This window comes from Callithrix jacchus, chromosome 10 (assembly GCF_049354715.1).
Source record: "Callithrix jacchus isolate 240 chromosome 10, calJac240_pri, whole genome shotgun sequence".
NCBI classification, from domain to species: Eukaryota; Metazoa; Chordata; class Mammalia; order Primates; family Cebidae; genus Callithrix; species Callithrix jacchus.
The window spans coordinates 128,156,632-128,176,525 of record NC_133511.1 but is presented as its reverse complement, the minus strand read 5'-3'; the positions used below and the strand labels follow the sequence as shown (position 1 = coordinate 128,176,525).

The window sequence follows — 19,894 nt, the reverse complement described above, 5'->3', positions numbered from 1 at the left end:
GGGCCAGCCTGGCTGCTGTGGTGGGACAAGCCACACTTTAGTCTGCACCTGCCCCAGTGTCACTGTGTCAGGTAGAACTTTGCCCTAACAGTAGAGTGTACTTCCTGACCTTGTAGAGGAGAGCCCTGGGGATGCAGTAACAAAGAACCACAGCCGTCATAGCTTCAAACAAGAGACATTTCTTCTGTAGCGACTCTGGAAGTCTGGAGTCTCACTGGGCTAAAGTCAAGGGGTCATCAGGGCTGGGTTCTGCTGGAGGCTCTGGAAAGAACTTGTTTCCTCACCTTGTCTGGCTGCTAGCGGCCGCCTATGGTCCTTGGCTCGTGGCTTCTTCCTCCGAGGCCAAGCTGGCAGCGTCGCATCTTCCAGTGTCACTCTAATGCTGAGTGGACTTCCACTCGTGTTGGCATGTCTCCTACCCGCAGGGATCCCGCCTCCCTGTCCTAAAAACCCTGTGATGACACCATGTCCATCAAAACCCGCAGGGTCCGGGGATTGAGCACCTCGCCGGGAGGCTGCACCCTGTCTGTGGCATCCTGCTTTCTCTACATCCCTGGTGGCCTCGGCAGGTCGATTATTTAATTCTATTGCCGCTCTCGGCCCACTGGAAGGTCCGCTCCCTGAGGCAGGGGCCTGGTTAGGTCCCTACTTCTTCTTCATATTGTGTCTCTCACACCGTAGGTGCTCCACAAATACTTGTTTAATAAATGAAATGGCACAAAAGTCCTGTTGAAATGTGGGTCTCACTGAGTGACTTAGAAGATGCTCTGTTCTGAATTGGAGCCACCAGAGTCTCAAAGAAACCTTTTTTTTTTTTTTTTTTTTTTAACAAAGGTTTGCCTTGTCACCCAGGCCAGGAGTGCAGTCTTGCAATCTTGGCTCACTGCAACCTCCACCTCTCAGGTTTAATCAATTCTCCTGTCTCAGCCTCCTGAGTAATTGGGATTACAGGTGCCCGCCACCACACCCAGCTAATTTTGTGTGTGTATTTTTAGTAAAGATGGGGTTTCACCATGGTGGCCAGGCTGGTCTCGAACTCCTGACCTCAGATGATCCACCCACCTCAGCCTCCCAAAGTGCTGGGATTACAGGCGTGAGCCCGCATGCCCAGCCCCAAAGAAATATTTTATAAAGGCTGAATCTGAAAGCAATTACATCATGGGATTCTAACAATGCCTATTTTAAATTGTTGGCATCATGCCCACGGCCAAAACCTCAATGCCTCTGAGAACACTAGCAGGTGCCAAAAGGGCATCTGAAATGCTGTAACTTGGGGCAGCTGCTCCACAAAGCCTTGCCCGTGGGGCTGTCCCTACAGCTGTGCCTGTGGTGCCCACACCACACCAGGGGACACTGTCACAGGACAGGGGATGCCGCCCACCTCTAAGCGAGGGTGTGACCAGATCCGTAAACAGGGAAACACAGCAGACCTGCCTATTTCTGAGGCTGTTTTAGGCAAAGTCCAGGGCTCTAGCCTCCTCCTTTGATGTACAGAGACCCACGCCACCTTCCATCTGGGAGAGGAGGCAGAGGCAGTCAGGTGGGCACATCCCTCCTCAGAGCCAGAACCCACTGGTCCAGCCCCTCTGGCCCCTGGTTCAATAAGAAACAACAGCCACTCCTCTGGGTATTCTGACTCTTCTTACACTTGAGTGTACCTGGTTTTAAGTTCATACAAAGGAAAGAGGCACCGAAGAGGGTAGGAAAGACAGCCTTGAATTGCTGATGCCACCCATTCCCCCATCCCCCACCCCCTGGCAGCGGCCGTGTGGCACAGAGACAGAATCTGTGTGCCCTGGGGAGGTATCTTGCAGTGACTGTGGGACTTTCCACCGGAACCCGTGCTGTGCTGTCAGAGCAGACAGCAACACACGGCAGAACTCCGCTGGTGCCCCTGGAGGGAGCCTTCAGACCAACCTTAGGTGGAGGGAAGTCCCCCCTCCCAGTGGTCAAAACCTGAGTGCCAGCAAGTCTGGACACCAGGAGCTAAGGTGCTCTCGGGTCCTAAATAAACTCGAAGGAAGTCTAAGCCACAAGGACTGTCATTCTTGGCCAAGTCCTGGTGCTGTGCTCAGAGCCAGGGGACTTGGGGTGCACATGACCTAGTGAGACACCAGCCGGGCAGCCATGGGAGTGCTTGCACCACCCACCCTCCAGTCCCAGGCAGTGCAGCTCACAGCTCCAGGAGAGACTCCTTCTCTCTGCACAGCATGGTCCTGATGCCTCAATTCCAGGCCTTACTCCTGGATCACATTTCCAGACACACCCTGGACCAGGAGGAAACCTGCTCCCTTGAAGAGAAGGACGCAGTCTGGGCAGGATTCATCACCGACTGACTGAAGGCCCCGAGTCCTGAGTAATCTGCAGCACTATCCAAGCAGTACTCTTTGCAGGTCTTGGGTGAAGTTCAGACGTGACCCAGCACATTCCCTGATGCGGTGGCTGTGGGGACAGACACTCCTTCTATTGAAGAGAAAGGGGGGACGTTGTCTCGCAGCTTGGGGACCAGGTGACCAGAGTGGAGTACAGCACTCCCAGAGATGGGTGATTTGCCTCCAGCTAAGATTGGTCTAAATGCTCCCTCCATGGTGTCCTCAGGTGCAGGCCTTGGCTCTCGGACAGCATTTCTGTACCTGTCCTGGGCCAGCGAGGGAGAGACGCAGGCCTGGAAGCACTGACCACAAGCTGATTGCAGAGCTCGTGGGCCTTGAGTCGGCACTGGCAGTGGCCAGGCAGTACTCACCACAGGGCTTGGGCAGTGGTGGCCATGGAGAGACTCCTCTACTTGAGGACAGGAGAGGGAAGAGAGGGCAGTGAGAAGGACTCCGTTTTTCAGCTTGAGTGCCAGCTGAGCCGCAGTAGCACAGAGCACCAAGTATATTCCTAAGGTTATTGACGCCAGGCCCTGGTTCCCAGATGCCACCTTCGGACCCGCCCACAGCCGGGGGGAACCTGCCACTCTGAAGGGAAGAGCACGAGCCTGGCCGGCTCCACCACCTGCTGACTGTGGAGCCCTTGGCCTTGAGTAAATGGCTACACCATTGGTGGAAATGTGCATTAGCACAGCCGCCATGGAGAACAGTGTGGGGTTCTCACAACTTTAAAAACAGAGTTGCTACATGATCCAGCAGTTCTACTGCTAGGTCTATACCCCAAAGAATGGAAATCAGTACACTGAAAAGATACCTGTACCTCCATGTTCACTGCAGCACTGTTCACAACAGCCAAGATTTGGGAGCAACCTAAGTGTCCATCGACAGAGGAATGGACAAAGGAAACTCAGTGCATATACACAGTGGAGTACTATACAGCCATGAAAATAACAAGATCCTGCCATTTGCAGCAGTGCGGGTAGAGCTGGTCACTGTGTTAAGTGAAATAAGCCAGGCAAGGAAGGCAAACTTCATATGTTCTCACTTATGTGTGGCAGCTAAAAAATCAAACCATTGAACTCATGGAGATAGAGAGTAGAGTGATGGTCACCAGATGCTGGGAAGGGTGGTTGGGGGATGGGAAGGAGAGAAAGGGGATGGGTAATGGGTACAAAAATGTGGTTAGAATGAATAATATCTACCATTTGAAAGCACAACAAGGTAACTACAGTCAACAAAAATGTATTGTACACTTAAAAATAGCTAGAAGAGTACACTTGGATTGTGTGTAACACACACAGAGACAAATGCTTGAGGTGACAGATACCAAAACAAAAACAAAAAACTCAATCTGGACTCCACTCGTGGCATTATCCATCGTGGGGAGTAGCCCTCCCTGCCAGTCCCCAGAAGCCTGAACACCAGCCAACGTCTTTCTCTGTGGCAGCCTCTGACTCGTCAACAATAAGAAGCGCACTGGGAGCTGGGCACGGTGGCTCTCACCTGTAATCCAAGCACTTTGGGAGGCCGAGGAAGGCGGATCACGAGGTCAGGAGTTTAACGCCAGACTGGCCAACATGGTGAAACCCCGTCTCTACTAAAAGATACAAAAATTAGCTGAGCATGGTGGCTCACGCCTGTAATCACAGCTACTTGGGCGCTGGGGTAGGAGAATTGCTTGAACCAGGACCCGGGAGGCGGAAGTTGCAGTGAGCCGAGATCACACCACTGCACTCCAGCCTGGGCTACAGAGTGAGACGCCATCTTAAAAAAAAAAAAATGGCGCTGGGATGGCCACTGAGGGAGTGTTGAAAGAACATGTGGAGTCTCAGGCTTCAGCTCTGCCAGAGCAATAAAGCAGAGAGTCCAGCCCCTGGATGGAGGGGCCAGAGACAGCTGTGTCCCTTAGCAGAATGCCCAGCCCATGAACTCCCTTCCATGGCTGCATTCTGAAGGTGCCAAGCAGTGACTGAAGAGAGTATGCACAAAAACAGGCAGGCTGGACCTGACCTTCCCGTGCACGCAGAACGCCCCTGCTCCCACAAGCCTGACTTGTATGAAGAGTAGCCACGTCTGCTCCTGTTAAAGTTGACAGAAAGCCAACCCCAGTGGACAGTTCCCAGAAGGGAAAGTGCACATGATGCATGCACCGGCGAAGAGCTGCTCAAACCCACAGCATCAGAGAAAGGCAAAGTCAAGTGCAGGAAATCCCTCTAAGCCCACACGATTGGTAAAAGTTAGAGGGCTGGCGGATGCCAACTGCTGGCAAGATGGTGGGAAGCAGAGGCTTCCCGGACGGCCGTGGGAGGGAGACTGGGCACACGCCAGGCTGGGAAGCACTCAGGCTGGGCTTTCTAGGGAGCTGCGAACCTGCAGTCAGGCTGAGAAAGGCTCTCAGTGTGTCTCCCCAGCAAGGCTTGCCCTTGTGTGCATCAACACTGTTTGTGGAAGTGAAGGATGGAGAAGCTCAGAGCCCAGTGGCAGGTGACTGAGTTACTGACACACTGTGAAGCAGCAGATGAGACTGAGCAGGAGTCACACGGCATGCATTAGCAGAGATGGCTTCACTATGTTGGCCCGGCTGCTCTCAAACTCCTGACCTCAGGTGATCCACCTGTGTGTGCACCAGCATGCACCCGCGTGCCCTCAGCCGCATGGAGACAAGTAAAAATAACACACAACACCACCTTGTGCTCCTCAGGATGGCCACTATCAACAAGGTGGAGAACAAGTGTCGGCGAGGCCGTGGGGAAACTGGAACCCTTGCACATTAGTCAGGGTTGACCCACAGTGAAATGTTCAGTTTCCACCAAAGCCCAGTAACATGCCAAGAGCTGTCTCTCAAACCCCTGAGGTAGGACAGTAAAGGCATATTCCTGGCCTCACCAGCTGAAGACACATTGCTTCTGGTGGGCTTTATGGACAGGAATGGAGAACAAGGCATTGGCCAAGTCAGTGGCTGCACACCAGGTACGTGTTAACTTGCTTAAACAATGAAACCACATCCGGTACAGCAGCTGCAACTGAGTCACAACTGTGGGAATGTAAAATGGCGCAGCCCCTGTGGAAAATGGTACGGCTGCTTCTCTAGAAATTAAACATGGAATTAGCATGTGACTCAGCAGTGCCACTCCTGGGTCTGTCTCCCAGAGAACTGAATCCAGCTTTTCAGAGTTATTTGTACACTCATGTTCCAACCAGCGTTTTTCACGCTACCCTGCAGGTAGAATGGACCAAACCTCCACTGACAGATGAATGCATGAGCCGAGTGTGGTCAGTCCATACAGCAGAATATCACTCAGCCTCGGAAATAAGGAGATTCTGACACAAGGGACAACAGGGATGAACTTTGAGGAAGTCGTGCCGAGTGAAACAAATCGGTCACAAAATGGTGACAGCTGTAGGACTCAATTTGAATGAGGTCCCTGGAAGGCTCAAACCCACAGAGATGGAAAGTAGAGTGGTGGTTGGCAGGGGCTGGGAGAGGAGGAAGCAAAGAGTTGGGGTTTAGCGAGGACAGTTTCAGTTTGGGAAAATGAAAAGGTCTGGAGGTGGGTGGCGGTGACACCCGCACAATACAACACAACAGTGTGAATGAACTTAATACCACCGAATGATACACTTAGAAATGGTTAAAATGGGCCAGGCGCGATGGCTCACACCTGTAATCCCAGCACTCTGGGAGGCCGAGGCAGGCAGATCACCTGAGGTCAGGAGTTCGAGGCCCGCCTGGCCGACATGGTGAAACCCCCATCTCTACTAAAAATACAAAACTTAGTCGGGTGTGGTGGTGTGTGCCTGTAATCCCAGCTACCCAGGAGGCTGAGGCAGGAGAATCACTTGAACCCAGGAGGTGGAGGTTGCAGTGAGCAGAGATTGCTCCAATACACTCTAGTTGTCTGGGAGACAGAGCAAGACTCCATCTCAAAAAAAAAAAAGAAAGAAAAAAGAAATGGTTAAAATGGCCAATTTTAGGTTATATGTATTTTACCATATATATATTTTTAAACTTGATGACATTGAGTGAAACTGAGTGGGATCGGAGCACAGTGGCATTTACAGTGTGAAGCCGCGCTCACCGGAAGCCCTACGCAGTATTCTGCAAGGAGGCGCGCCCATCGTGTGCAAGCACTGAACCTACTGAATGGGAAAGCCATCGGCGTGAGGCTGGGAGTGGGGCGTGGGGGTGTGAACTGAGCATGGGGAAGGAAAATGAACACGTCGGCCCTGCACCCTCATCCTCCACAATAAAGGAAGAACAGCCAGGCACACGTCAGATGGGGGGAAGGACAGGAACGACTCAGGACAGGGCAGACCCTCCACAATAAAGGAAGAACAGCCAGGCACACGTCAGATGGGGGGAAGGACAGGAATGACTCAAGACAGGGCAGACCCTCCACAATAAAGGAAGAACAGCCAGGCACACGTCAGATGGGGGGAAGGACAGGAACGGCTCAGGACAGGGCAGACCCTCCACAATAAAGGAAGAACAGCCAGGCACACGTCAGATGGGGGGAAGGACAGGAATGGCTCAGGACAGGGCAGACCCCCTGCGGAGCAGCCCCTGCAGTCGCTTTTATTAGGATCACGTGTTCACGGCCCTGTCTGGGTTCTCATTACTTTAGGCCTTCTCAGAAGTCCTGTGCTTCCTAGCAGGTGCTCAGAACACACATGTGCACAGCAGACATCTGTTCGCTTGGGCTGCCTAAAACCCCTTTTCGTTTTTTCTAGAAAGAGTGCAGCAGTTCTTCCTAGAGAATCAGGCTGCCCCGAGCCCCGCACTTACGGGTCCGATGGGGCTGGCCCCTCCTTGCAGCAGAAGTAGGCAGGCAACCCCGGCTTGGCCCCACAGAGCCCCCCAGCACCCAGTGAGACATGCTCACAGACGGGCTGGAACCAAGCCAGTCGTGGTCCAGAGCTCCAGGAGTGCACATTCTGGAATCCTGCCAACAGCGCTGGCAGGGGAGGTGCTCTTTGCTGAGTCTGAGTCCAAAGGCAGAAGAAGACCAACAGTTCCACCTTTAAGACAGGTACAGGCACATAATTCTCTCCTCCTCAGCTTTTTATTCTATTCAGGCCCCCGATGGACAGGGTGAGGCCCACCCTCAGCAGGAAGGATGCCCCGCTTTCCTGGGCTGCAGATTCAAATGCTAGTCCCATCTAGAAACACCCTCAAAGCACAGAGGCTTGACCAAATGTCTGGGGACCCCCATGGTCCCATCAACTTGACACATAAAATTCACCATCATGCATGGTGAGACCACCAGCCGTGGGGCTGGAAAGAAATGTCCCCTGTTGGCGCTCTCTGCCAGAGCCAGCGCCCAGAGCTACCTAGTCCCTAACCCGCCCCGTGCCCTTGCCCCCAGGCCCCACTCCCCTCTGTGCTTCCCAGGCTCCCTGCATTCCTTCACAGACCTCTCAGACCAGCGGGGTCTTTCTCATGGCCGCCACCCAGGACTTTGAACAATCCCGCCCTCTGTCTTATTGTTTGTTGGGTAAATGAGCCGGATTTTGAACAAGCTCCCTCTTCCTGATTCTCCCCCACACAAGCAACCCAACCAGCCTGGCCTGTTCTGAACCCAGGAAGCTGGCACCCAACAGCATCAGCCAGGCCCTTCCTCCCAACAGGAGCCTCAGAGGCTGAAGGTCAGGGAGGCTCTGAGAAGCTGATCTCTCCCCTCTCCGAAAGCAGCAGAGCCTTCCAATCTGCTGCCCCTCTTTCTCCTTGGTGTTTGCTATAGAAAAATCACTTAGGGATGGGTGTGGTAGCACATACCTGTAATCCCAGCACTTTGGGAGACCAGGGCAGGTGGATCACCTAAGGTTAGGAGTTCAAGACCAGCCTGGCCAACATGGTGAAACCCCATCTCTACTAAAAATACCAAAATTAGCCGGGTTCGATGGCAGGCGCCTATAATCCCAGCTATTCGGGACACTGAGGCAGGAGAATCGCTTGAATCCAGAAGGTGGAGGTTGCGGTGTGCTGAGATTGTGCCATTGCACTCCAGCCTGGGCTACAAAAGTGAAACTCCATCTCAAAAAAAAAATAATAATAAAAAGAAAAATCGCTTAGGAAAGCCACTTGGTCCACCCTCTATGGAGCACATTTATTCAACACACGTCGGTTGTACCGGGGGACATGGTCAGTGCAGGGTTCCTCTCACAATCGAACTGCGGGGAGACCCCTGCCGGACAAGGCCAGCACCCAAAGTCAGCGTCATGGCGGGAGGAAGCAAGGGATGCATGGAGCCTGGGAGACGAGTTTGTCATCAGCCTCAGGAACGGGGAGGCAGCGCTTGGTGGACACTGTCCCGGAAGAGCCCTGAGGACTCTCCAGGGTTGGAATTGCTGGGAGAATGGGAACTGCACTCTCAGCAGAGGGAACACCATCAGCAAAGACAGGATGCACCAGGGTGGGTGTGGTTCCCCTGAGCATAGAGCACCAGCCATGGAGTGTGGCGAGCTCAAGGAGGAGCCCCAGAGGTGGGGCCAAGCTGACGGCCTTCTCTGCCAACCTGAGGCCCATGGGGTTCACTCTGCAAGAGAAGTGTCCTCATGGGGTGGGCACGGGGTATGGTTAGAAGGGAGGCCCCAAACAGCCCTTCGCTCCTGAGGGCCGCCGTCTGTGGCATCCCAGGCTTCCCTGGAACCCACCCCACGCCTGCTGTCTTCTCCACCTGCTCTCAGGTGCTGCCACCATCGTGTGGGGAAAAGCCATTAAATGAGCAAGACCAGAAGCTACATGTATGTTTCCCACTGTGCCCCGGCTCTGCCCTGGCTGTGCCCCCGCTGCCTTACTTAGCCAACCCTGGGACCCTGAGGGTGCCTGGAGATGCTCCAGGTGATTCAGGTGGGGAAGAAGCCACCTTTCCCAGCCACTGGATTCCAAAATGCCCCCAAGCTACACGTGAGACAACGGTGTTGTGTTCCGGCTGCCAGAGTCATTCTCTGTCTCACCCAGTAGTCAGAGTGAACAAAGAGCTGATTGAGGACTCTCATTCCAGTTCCTAAGCTGCTCTCCTATTTATCTTCCTCAAGGTGCAACTGAATGAAGAGGGGGGACGGGGCCCAGCGGGGATAATGCCATGATTACTGTCTCTAGATAAATTGCAAAAACGTGCACCATTCATACTCCTGAAAATGGCCTCGCCAGGCACCAAGCCTGAACTCGAGGGTGGCCTCAAAGGGGTGAGCTTTGATTTAAGATCTTCAAGTCTCTTCCATGTTCCTGAATGTTTTTGTGGCTGAAGCCCAGCAAATGATAACCTGGCGAAATAATACTAATGATGTATGAATATTTTGTATTTTTAAATAAATCCTGTCAGAGTCATCTTTCCTGCTGGGGTCAGGATGAAATCCAGGTCTCAAGGTCACCCCAAGGTCCCTGTTGCCCACAGGCAAAGTGACTTCCAGCCTCTGTCCAGCGTTTCCAATTAGACCCCCAGCATCTATGGATAGAGGCGAGGGATAAGGCTAAACATCCTACAGTCCACAAGATACCCCCAGCCCCCCAAAAAGAACTATCTCCAAATGCCAGTAGGGCTGAGGCTGAAAAACCTGAGTGTATACATGCTTCACAACTTATGTAATTGTACACTGTTCACGTATTTACTTATTTATTTATTTTGAGACAGAGTCTTGCTCTGTCACCAAGGCTGGAGTACAGCGGTACAGTCTCGGTTCACTGTAACCTCCGCTCCCTGGGTTCAAGTGATCCTTCTGCCTCAGCCTCCCAAGTAGCTAGGACCACAGGCATGTGCCACCATGCCTGGTTAATTTTTGTATTTTTAGTAGAGACAGGGTTTCGCCATGTTGGTCAGGTTGGTCTCGAACTCCTGATCTCAAGTGATCCACCTCCCTCAGCCTCCCAAAGTGTTGGGATTACAGGCGTGAGCCACTGTGGCTGGCCCAGAATTGCATGCTTAAAATATGAGCAGTTTACTGTACATGAATTATACATCAATAAAATTATAAAATCAATGAAATCTCAGCCCTGCCATTTGCTGGTGGCTTGATGTTGGGTAATTCACGTCCCCTCTCTTGGCCTGTTTCCACACTGGAAATATGAAGGAGTGGGTAATAACACCGACTTCCCAGAGACGCTGCGCATTTAGTGAGATCCTGAGATGTCAGCCGAATACTAGGTAGATAAGAAGATGGCAGTGATGTCCAGACGCACTTCCGTTTCCCCTCTGCGGCCACTGGAACTGACTTCAGCTGCCAGGTGAAGTGCATGGCAGCACCATCCGCGGAAAAGACATTTAGACTGAAAGCAGGTCCTCAGAGATAGCAGAGGACTGAATAGAAATGGCCCCTGGATTTTGGGTAACAGTGCCAGGCCCGTGGGGCAGGGGAAGAAACACTGGACAGAGGCTGGAAGTCACTTTGTCTGTGGGCAACAGGGACCTTGGGGTGACCTTGAGGCCTGGCTTTCAGTCTGACCCCAACAAGAAATATGACTCTGATAGGATTTATTTAAAAATAAAAAATATTCATACTTCATCATTATTATTTTCAATCTATATTTTATTGTGCTTTAGGTTTTGGGGTACATGTAAAGAACATGCAAAATTGATGCAGAGGGACATATGTGGCAATGTGGTTTGCTACCTTCCTCCCTATCACCTACATCTGGCATTTCTCCCCATCTTATCCCTCCCCAACTCCCCACCCCCTGCTGTCCCTCCCCAAGTTCCCCCCAACAAACCCCAGTGTGTGAGCTCCCCTCCCCGTGTCCATGTGTTATTGTTCAACACTCGCCTATGAGTGAGAACATGCAGTGCTTGGTTTTCCATTCTTGTGTCAGTTTGCTGAGAATGAGGGTTTGCAGATTCACCCATGTCCCAACAAAGGACATGAACTCATCCTTTTTATGGCTGCATAGTATTCTATGGTATATATGTGCCACATTTTCCCTGTCCAGTCTATCATTATTATCATTATTATTATTATTATTATTATTAATTTGCCAAGGTTATCACTGGCTGGGCTTCAGCCACAAAATCATCCCTAATTGAGGACCCCTCATGTCCACCAATGAAGCCACCACCACCATCAAGTGATGAATGACCCCTTGCCAGCAATGTCTCCACTCTCCCTGCTCCCACTTTCCCCAGGCAACGGCCCATCTGTTTCCCATCATTGTGGATTCAGCTTACGTTTTCTAGGCTTTTACAGAGCTAGAATCGCACAGCAGGTACCTCTGGGCGGGTCTGGGCTTCACTAAGCCGCGTGATTTCGAGGCTGCCTCGGACTGTGTGAGTGTCCGCAAGGATGACTGTGGGGCTCCGCGTTGCCTCCCGCTGCGTGGACGTTCCGTGCTTGGGTTCGCCTCCGCTGTTTCCGGTTTGTTCCCAGCTGTTTCCGGTTTGTTCCCAGCTGTTTCCGGTTTGGTCCCGCCTGTTTCCGGTTTGGGGCTGTGACAGGCAAAGCTGTTACAGCCATGCTGAGACCTTCTGCGGACACGAGCTTCCATTCCTCCCGGTGAGGACCTAGCAGTGGAGTGGCTGGACCAGAGGACGGGGATGCGTTTACCTTTCCAGGAAACGGCCATGCCATTCTTCAAAGCGGCCCGTAGCTTCTGACTCCTGGGTCCTTTCTATTGGTTCCCATTCGCTGGCTTCTCAGACCCAGAGACAGCGGGAGGAGGAAAAGGCAGACCAGGGTGGGTGGAATTCCCAGGCAAAAGAGAGGCCAGAGAGAGACTGTGGGTCACTTAGAAAATGCCAGGAAAAGGGGACGTGGGGAGGGTTCCGAGGCTCCACTCACTGCACAGGGGCCCTCACAGACCCCAGCCGGGATGTGGCTGCCCGAGCCAGACCCCCACACCCCATTCCACGCCTCTCACCTTTCACATCCCGGAAACTAAAATCTCATTCCTGGGAACCCAGGGCTTCCCTTGGCCCCAGGATGGTCACATTCCACAGAAATAGTAGTCAGTTTCGATGCCTTAATTCTTTAAACCAGGAGGGAACCTCCACTAGGAAAAAAAAAAAAAAAAAGGACGTCTTTTTGGGAAACTTACTTTTTTTTTTTTTAGGTGGAGTCTCACTTTGTCACCCAGGATGGAGTACATCAGCACGATCTCCACTCACTGCAACCTCCACCTGCAGGGTTCAAGCAATTCTCCTCCTCAGCCTCCAGAGTAGCTAGGACTGCAGGTGCGGGCCACCATGCCAGGCTAATTTTTTTTTTTTTAATTTTTAGTAGAGACGGGGTTTTACCATGCTGGCCAGACTGGTCTCGAACTCCTGACCTCATGATCTGCCCACCTTGGCCTCCCAAAGTGCTGGGATTACAGGCATGAGCCACCGGACCCAGCCGGGAAACGTTCTCTTTCACATCAATTTTCACAGGGCTGCTTCCTATGTGGATTGCTGCAGTGTCAAATTCTATTTAACTCTTTCCTCTTGACTGTACCCACGAATAACACATTTGCATCATAGAAATGAACACACAGTAAACTTCCGGAAAACCTACTATGCTAATTTATTTGCTCTCCATTCACATGACTTCAGATCTTCACTGCCAGTTCTGCTCACTTGGAAGAATTCTGAATCTGCAGGGTGGGTCTGGGAGTGCTGGAGAACTGACCCAGAATCTTGAAGAAATTTTTTCCTTTCTTTAAAATCTTTTAATAAAGATTTTAAAAGTGCTCTCATGACATCATATATAATCTGGAATTCGTGCATTAAGATTTCTCTTTCAAAACTAAATATAAACTTTTTGACTAGGTAAACAAATGAGAGTACAAAGACTTGATTTTTTTTGTTTCTAGAAGTGTGAGGATTAAATTTTAATCCATAATTTTAATGAGAAACAGATTAGCTCTGCATAATACATGAAGAATTTGTCCTGGGTAGAATATTATTTTAGGTCATTATGTTTTTTTACTCAGAGATTTGGTAAACCTTGGTTTCATGGCTGGTTGGTGATTTGGAATCACTTGAAAATATAGGCCAGACATGGTAGCTCACACCTGTAATCCCAGCACTTTGGGAGGCCAAGATGGGCGGATCACTTGAGGTCAGGAGATCAAGACCAACATGGTAAAACCCCATCTCTACTAAAAATGTAAAAGTGACCGGGGTGTGGTGGCCGGCACCTGTAATCCCAGCCACTTGGAAGGCTGAGACATGAAAATCACTTGAACCTGGGAGGCAGAGGTTGTAGTGAGCCGATATCGTGCCACTGCACTCCAACCTGGGGAACACAGTGAGATTCTGACTCAAACAAAAAAAAGAAAAAGAAAAAAAAGGGAAAATAAAATAAAATATGGCTATAGAGAGAACATTTCTAGAACCAAACCAAGAAACTATTGTCCCCAAAGGGTGAGAATATGGGTTAAAATGGGAGAATGATTTTTCTCACTGGGACTCTGACTTCTGATGTTTGGGGCTCTTTTATCATCCATGTAATAATGTCATAGTTTTAAAAGAATTCAAAACAGTATTTGTGGATAATCACCCATAATTCCCAGTATTAAGAGGCAAATAGTGTTAACTTTTTTCTACACATTTAGTTTTATTGTAACAAAGCAACTTGTACACTTTTAATGTTTAAAACTCAACATCATCTTTCTTTTCCAGTGAAACAAAAAGAAAATTTAAAAATAACCAGGAACACCATTACAATAGAGAATATCAATTCCAAATAAGATCCTACAGGTTCTGCTGATTCTCCCATTGAGTGGCAGGGCTCAAGTCATCATTAGGAGAGAATTTATTTTAAAAGTGTCATCTTAAACTGCACGGATGTCTGTCAGATGTCACAATTAAACACGCCAAAGGAGAAGCCATGTTGTCAAAATGCCCACTTACCCCACCCAAACATCTCAGACCCACCCTTTGCTGACCTTCTATAAGCCCATTTTTTAAAGTTTTTTTTTCTTTTTTTAAACAAGAGAAAGTAGACAGATACATGTTGGAAAATGCTAACTGTCCATATTCACATAGAGACAGTGTACTCTCTGAGCCCAATATACTAAAAATACAAAACTCAGGTATGGCGGCACGTGCCTGTAATCCCAGCTACGCGGGAAGCTGAGGCAGGAGAACTGCTTGCACCTGGGCAGTGGAGGGTGCAGGTCACGCCATAGCACTCTAGCACGGGAGACAGTTAAACTCCCTCTCAAAATAAAAGAACACATGTGACAACAGAAACTCATCTTCACAGAAGCCTGTGGAGCAATCCGAGCTCTCATCACAGGATTAAAAATATAACCAACGATCAAGAAGTTCAGGAATGCAAGTGATCTATATTAACTGTCACTAAAATGACTAGTCGCCTGTTCCACAGCTGTCTCTGTGTCTGTCCCAGCGTTACGGAGGCCCCATCCCTGTTCCCTTGGGGCCCTTTGCAGCATCTCTGGGTCTCCAAATCTGCGTAGCTCTTGCACCAAAAGACTCTCAGGAAATACATGGAGAGGAGCCAGGACACACCATTCCATAAAAGGCTCTGGTGATACTTCTCTGCAATGTGTGTTCCTAATTAAGTTATTATTGGGCCAATTAACCATTAATGCCAGGGCCTAGCACACAAAGCCTTCTTTAATAAGAGTGTTAGTCACTGCTAACTACGGAGGGTTAGGCGGCTGTCTGTTTTCCAAGAGTTAAGCTGAAACCGCTCTTGTTCCTTCATTCACCCCGCCAGGCAACACAGGGATCCCCACTGCGACCTCCACTCCAGTCACCTTTCACCTGTCACGTTTCACCTTGGCCTGAGCCCTTCCCACGGGCCACGTGAGACAACCTGATGTTGGAAGTAGTAGACAACCTGGTGTGCTCCCTGTGAGACAACCCAGTGCATTCCTGCAGATGCCTGACGGGCGGCACCTAATGGGTGTGCCCAGGCGCCCCACTGGGTGGGAAACACTTCCATAGAGACACTGCCTCCAACTTTTGATCTTTTGTCCAGCATGTAGTAAGTTGAACTGTTGCTACAACCGTGAGCATAGTAAAGGCGCTGTCTTCAAGACAGAATTTTGGTTGAAGCAGGCCTTGCCGCCTGCAGAAAAGCCGGTGCAGCTTGCTGTGTGTACAAAGGGTGTGGACGGAGGGGTGGTGGAGCAGGCACCTGAGGGTGGCCACGGGAGCTGGAAGAGGGGGTATGGCAGGGCAGACGGCAGTTTCCTGCTGTAGAGGCGTCGTAGGAAGTGCCAGAATTCTTACTGTTGTTCTCAGATGTGGAAAGTAGAAAAGTTCCTTTTTAAAGTTTCCTTTCTTGTTAAAGAATAAGTATGCTAAGAACTTTGTGAAGCCCTATCCTATGTAGCTGTTAGACACGCCGTGCTTACAGGCACGTGGTACACTCTGTGTCCTCGTACTTTAACCAAGATATCTGTGCTGGACGCGCTCACAGGCATGTCCCCGCTCTCCACTGCTTTCACCTGTTTTGAAAAGTTTTAAGTTATTAGCCAATCGGGTTTTAGTTTAGATTGTGAGGTCTGGCTCCAGCCAATGGAGATCAGACACGGCAGTAAGGACGACCCCAAGTGCGTGAGGGATAAATGTGTGTGTTTTCCTTTGTTCATCGTACTCTTGGGGCAAGATGGCTAGTGAGAGTGCCCTTCCTGCAGCCCAGCAAGTAAAACTTGCATTGCTGAAAGAGCCTTTGTCTCAGTGATGATTTTTCTTTTCGGTACTGAGCATCTACTTCCAACATCACATTTCTGAAAGTCCTTTGAAATGAGACTTAAATGCCTTAACCTCTCTGTACAACCACCCATAACTCTTGAATCTGAAAGCATACCCAAATGTAATGCAGCTCGGGCCACGGAACTCGTGGCATTGCCAGTTCTTTGTATCCAACCTGAATCATCACTTAAAAGTTCCATCGATGTTACTTTTGTCAACAGGATCTGTGCAAAGTCTAATCCAACCTCCAAGGGCCATTTTTCTCAGTGATCTTGATGGCAGCCCTAATGCCACCTCCAGCCTTCTATTTCTAGAGGCAATATCTTCAGTTCTCTCCACCAGTCATGATAACAGCAATAGCTGACATTTGCTGAGCATCTATCATGTGGCAGGCTCTGTGCCAAGCCTTGCTCTATGCAAAATTTTATTTACCCTCATTTCATAAAATCCAATGAAAACATGCTTCTGTTGTCCTTATTATTATTATTATTATTATTGATATGGAGTCTCTGTCTGTCACCCAGGCTAGAGCACAGTGGCACAATCTCAGCTCACTGCAACCTCTGCCTCCCGGGCTCAAGTGAGTCTCCTGCCTCAGCCTCCTGAGTAACTGGGATTACAGTTATGCTCTACCATGCCTAGCTAATTTTTGTATTTTTAGTAGAGATAGGGTTTCCCCATGTTGGCCAGGCTGGTCTCGAACTCCTGACCTCAACTGATCCAACCCTCTTGGCCTCCCAAAGTGCTGGGATTATAGGCGTGAGCCACCACGCCCAGCCTGTTGTCCCTGTTTAACAAGGAATCTGGGGCTCAGCATGCCCAGATAAGCTCCTCAGCGTCATAGAGCTGGTACAATTAGCAGAGAGAGGACCAGGGCTCCAGGGCTCCATGTGCATGTCCCCATGCAGTCAGGGCCAGCTCCCAGCTCTCCTCCACCCCCCGCCAACCAGCCTCTCCATGAGGCTGTTCCCATTCTCAGTGTTTCAAGCATGTGAAATGGTGAGATGAATTCTTCCACTGGCCTGTCTTGCCACAAACACAAGGACAACATGATGTTCTGTTTGTTCTGTGGACAGTGTGAGGGTGGGGTGGTGTTAAGGTCCAAAAAGTCACAGGGGCACAACTCACATCCACCAAAGTTGTCCGGACACAAATCAGAGGGATTCTGGAATCAAGGAAGCCTGGTTCAGCTTCTTCCTTCTCCTCCTCCCTCCTCTCCTCCTCCCCCTCCTCCTTGTTCTCCTCCTCCTCCCAAAGCTCAGGCCTGGACCCACTCCCACCTTGCAGATGCAGCTGGGATAGAACTGGGTGTGGAGAGAGGGGCGTGGACTGACAAGGGGGAGGTCTTTCTCCCCATGAGACAATGCTTTCACTTTTTATTTTTAGGGTCTGTTGTGACAAAAATTGGTTTACCTATTAAAATCATGGCTGTTATTTTAATAATAATAATGTAACTATTTGTTAATAATAAATTGATAATGTAATTATAATAATAGTGCCGTGAGAATAGACATGGGAAAGCCTGACTCTCCTGCATCCTAGTTGCAGCCCTGGAGCATTTCCAACGTCTGCACTTTCTCCAGGGACACCTGGTGGAAGTTGGGACACTGTGGTGGGACAATGAAGGAGACACCTGGTGATGCAGCTGTACCCTCTCATGCAGCCCCTGCCAGCCTCTTGTTATATGTAAATTTTGGGTGCCACAAAAGAAGTAGCACTAGAATATACATTTTCTCAGCAAGGCAATTTACTTCTATAGAAGGGTGCATCTCACAGATGGAGCAATGGTGAGCACACACCTGGACAAGGGAGGGGAAGGGCTTCTCATTTCTGATGCAGGTAGTCCCTGCTGCTGTGTCATTCCCCTATTGGCTAGGGTTGGACTGCACAGTCTAAATGAATTCCTATTGGCTATTTTAAAGAGAGCAGGGGTATCAGCCAGGATGGTGGGGTGGGTAGTTTGTCGGGAAGGTTATGGAACAGGTCAGAGCAGGTGACCAGGGGAACAGATGTGAACTGGCAGGAAAGTGTTTATTGAAACTAGAAGCCAGGGGTGCAGAGAACCAGGAAGTTAGACTTTAAAATGGAGAACTGAAGAGCAAGAGAGCTGAACATAATGCTTTGAAGATACACTTGGAGCTCACTATATCTAACACTCTGAACTTCCACTGCCATGGAAACAGCTGATGGCTGGTTCCCATCTCACTTTATTAGAGGGGTTTGACACACAAAGGGCCAGGAGCTGAGGGAGCTGTGCAGGGGGCCTTTCCCAGGGCACAGATCCACGAGGTGCATGAGCTCATTCTGAGGGGAGCCCAGACCACCCAGAGAATAACAGAGCAGTAGGCAGACCACCAGGTGATGGCAGGGACCAGGCAGAGTGGGGAAGAGTTGATGACGGTTTGCAAACAACTCCAGCCTGGGAGATGCTGGGAGTCAGGACTGCCTGGCTGCCAAGCTGGGGATTCCCACTCTGCCTGACTCCCCAGTCCTGTGAGCTTTGCACTGGCCCTGGTTTATCTATTAGAGCAGGCCTCTAGGGCAGGGGCATACCCTGGGTGGTGGGGTGGGTAGTTATGGGCCTTGGCAGGAGACAGTTTCTGGGGGGAAGAGTAGAGGCTGCAGCCAAGCTTAGAGGAGGAGGGAGTGGGACCTGGGCTTCTGGGGTTCCCTGCTGACTCCTGCCATAGGTCCCCCAAACCCAGCCCCAGCCAGAGGGGGAGAGATGGGCTGAGTAGAGGCAGCACTCTGTTTTGTTATAACATAGCAAATCCTGATCTAAACCCTGTAGTTATGTACGCTGCATCCTGCACTCCAAAGAAATGAACGGTAATTGTCTTCAACAAAATGATCCCCTTGGTACACTTTGCATTTGGCCTCAGGGTAGATTCCTCTAAGGAATGAGATGCTTACAAGGCTTTGGGTCTCCTGTCAAAAAAAAAAAAAAAGTCAAATAATTTACCATTGCCATTTTCTTTTGACTTTTATATTACCTATTCCATCTAGAATTAACTTCCTCAGCTGTGACCAGGGAAGGGCACAGGGAGGCCTTTTGAAAAGTTGGAAACTTACCAAATGGCTCCATATCCTTCCCAGACAGCAGCAGTAGACCTGATTCATTGCTTTATCGATCGTTTACTTAAAAATCATCCCAGATTGCCTTCAGAGAAGTGAACACATGGAAGTTGACATTTTTTTCTTTTTTTTTGGAGACAGAGTCTTGTTCTTTCATCCAGGCCAGAGTGCAGCCGAATGATCTTGGCTCACTACAACCTCCCCCTCCTGGGTTCAAGCCATTCTCATGCCTCAGCCTCCCAAGTAGCTGGGATTACAGGCGCACGTCACCATGCCTGGCTAATGTTTTTGTATTTTTAGTAGAGGTGAGGTTTCACCACGCTGGCCAGGTGGCTGGTCTCTGACTCCTGACTTCACGTGATCTGCACACCTCTGTCTCCCTAAGTGCTGAGATTACAGGCATGAGCCACAATACCTGACCAAAGTTGATTCTTCTAATGAAAATAAACTTTGGACCTTGGGATAAATTCAATCACTGTGTCTCCGAGAAGTTTTTCACAGAGGGCATCGTAGTGGTGTGCATTTGGCCAGATGCACGTGGTGCAGCATCTGGCAGGGCCTGGTGTGTCCAGGAAGCATGCAGCCTGCACTTCCTTTCTGTGCTGGATTCCGAGCCCAGTGGCCCGTGTGTGCGTAACTTCACTCAGGAGCAGTTCTACCATGTTTCCTACATGGAACTGGTTTGGAAACCAGACCTGAGTCCCAACCTTTACTGCTCCACTCTGCAAACATGAAGAGTTGATGGGCTCAGGAACAACAAGCCAGGTAAAATACAACCCCTCCCCCAGAGGAGGAGCAAGTGCAGCTGAGTGC

At 50.2% G+C, this 19,894-nt stretch overlaps 1 protein-coding gene across 2 annotated transcripts in view; it reads right to left on the bottom strand.

Moving 5' to 3' along the window:
- LOC144578006 (uncharacterized) overlaps positions 1-11,716 on the bottom strand; it is a 42,207-nt gene extending 30,491 nt beyond the window's left edge. The window contains exon 1 of one of the 2 annotated variants that reach the window (XM_078339330.1): positions 11,531-11,716. The gene's annotated coding sequence lies outside the window, so the exon portion shown is untranslated. The remainder of the gene's footprint in view (positions 1-11,530) is intronic. The other variant, XM_078339331.1, reaches the window with a different exon arrangement.
- Positions 11,717-19,894: the final 8,178 nt, after the last annotated feature.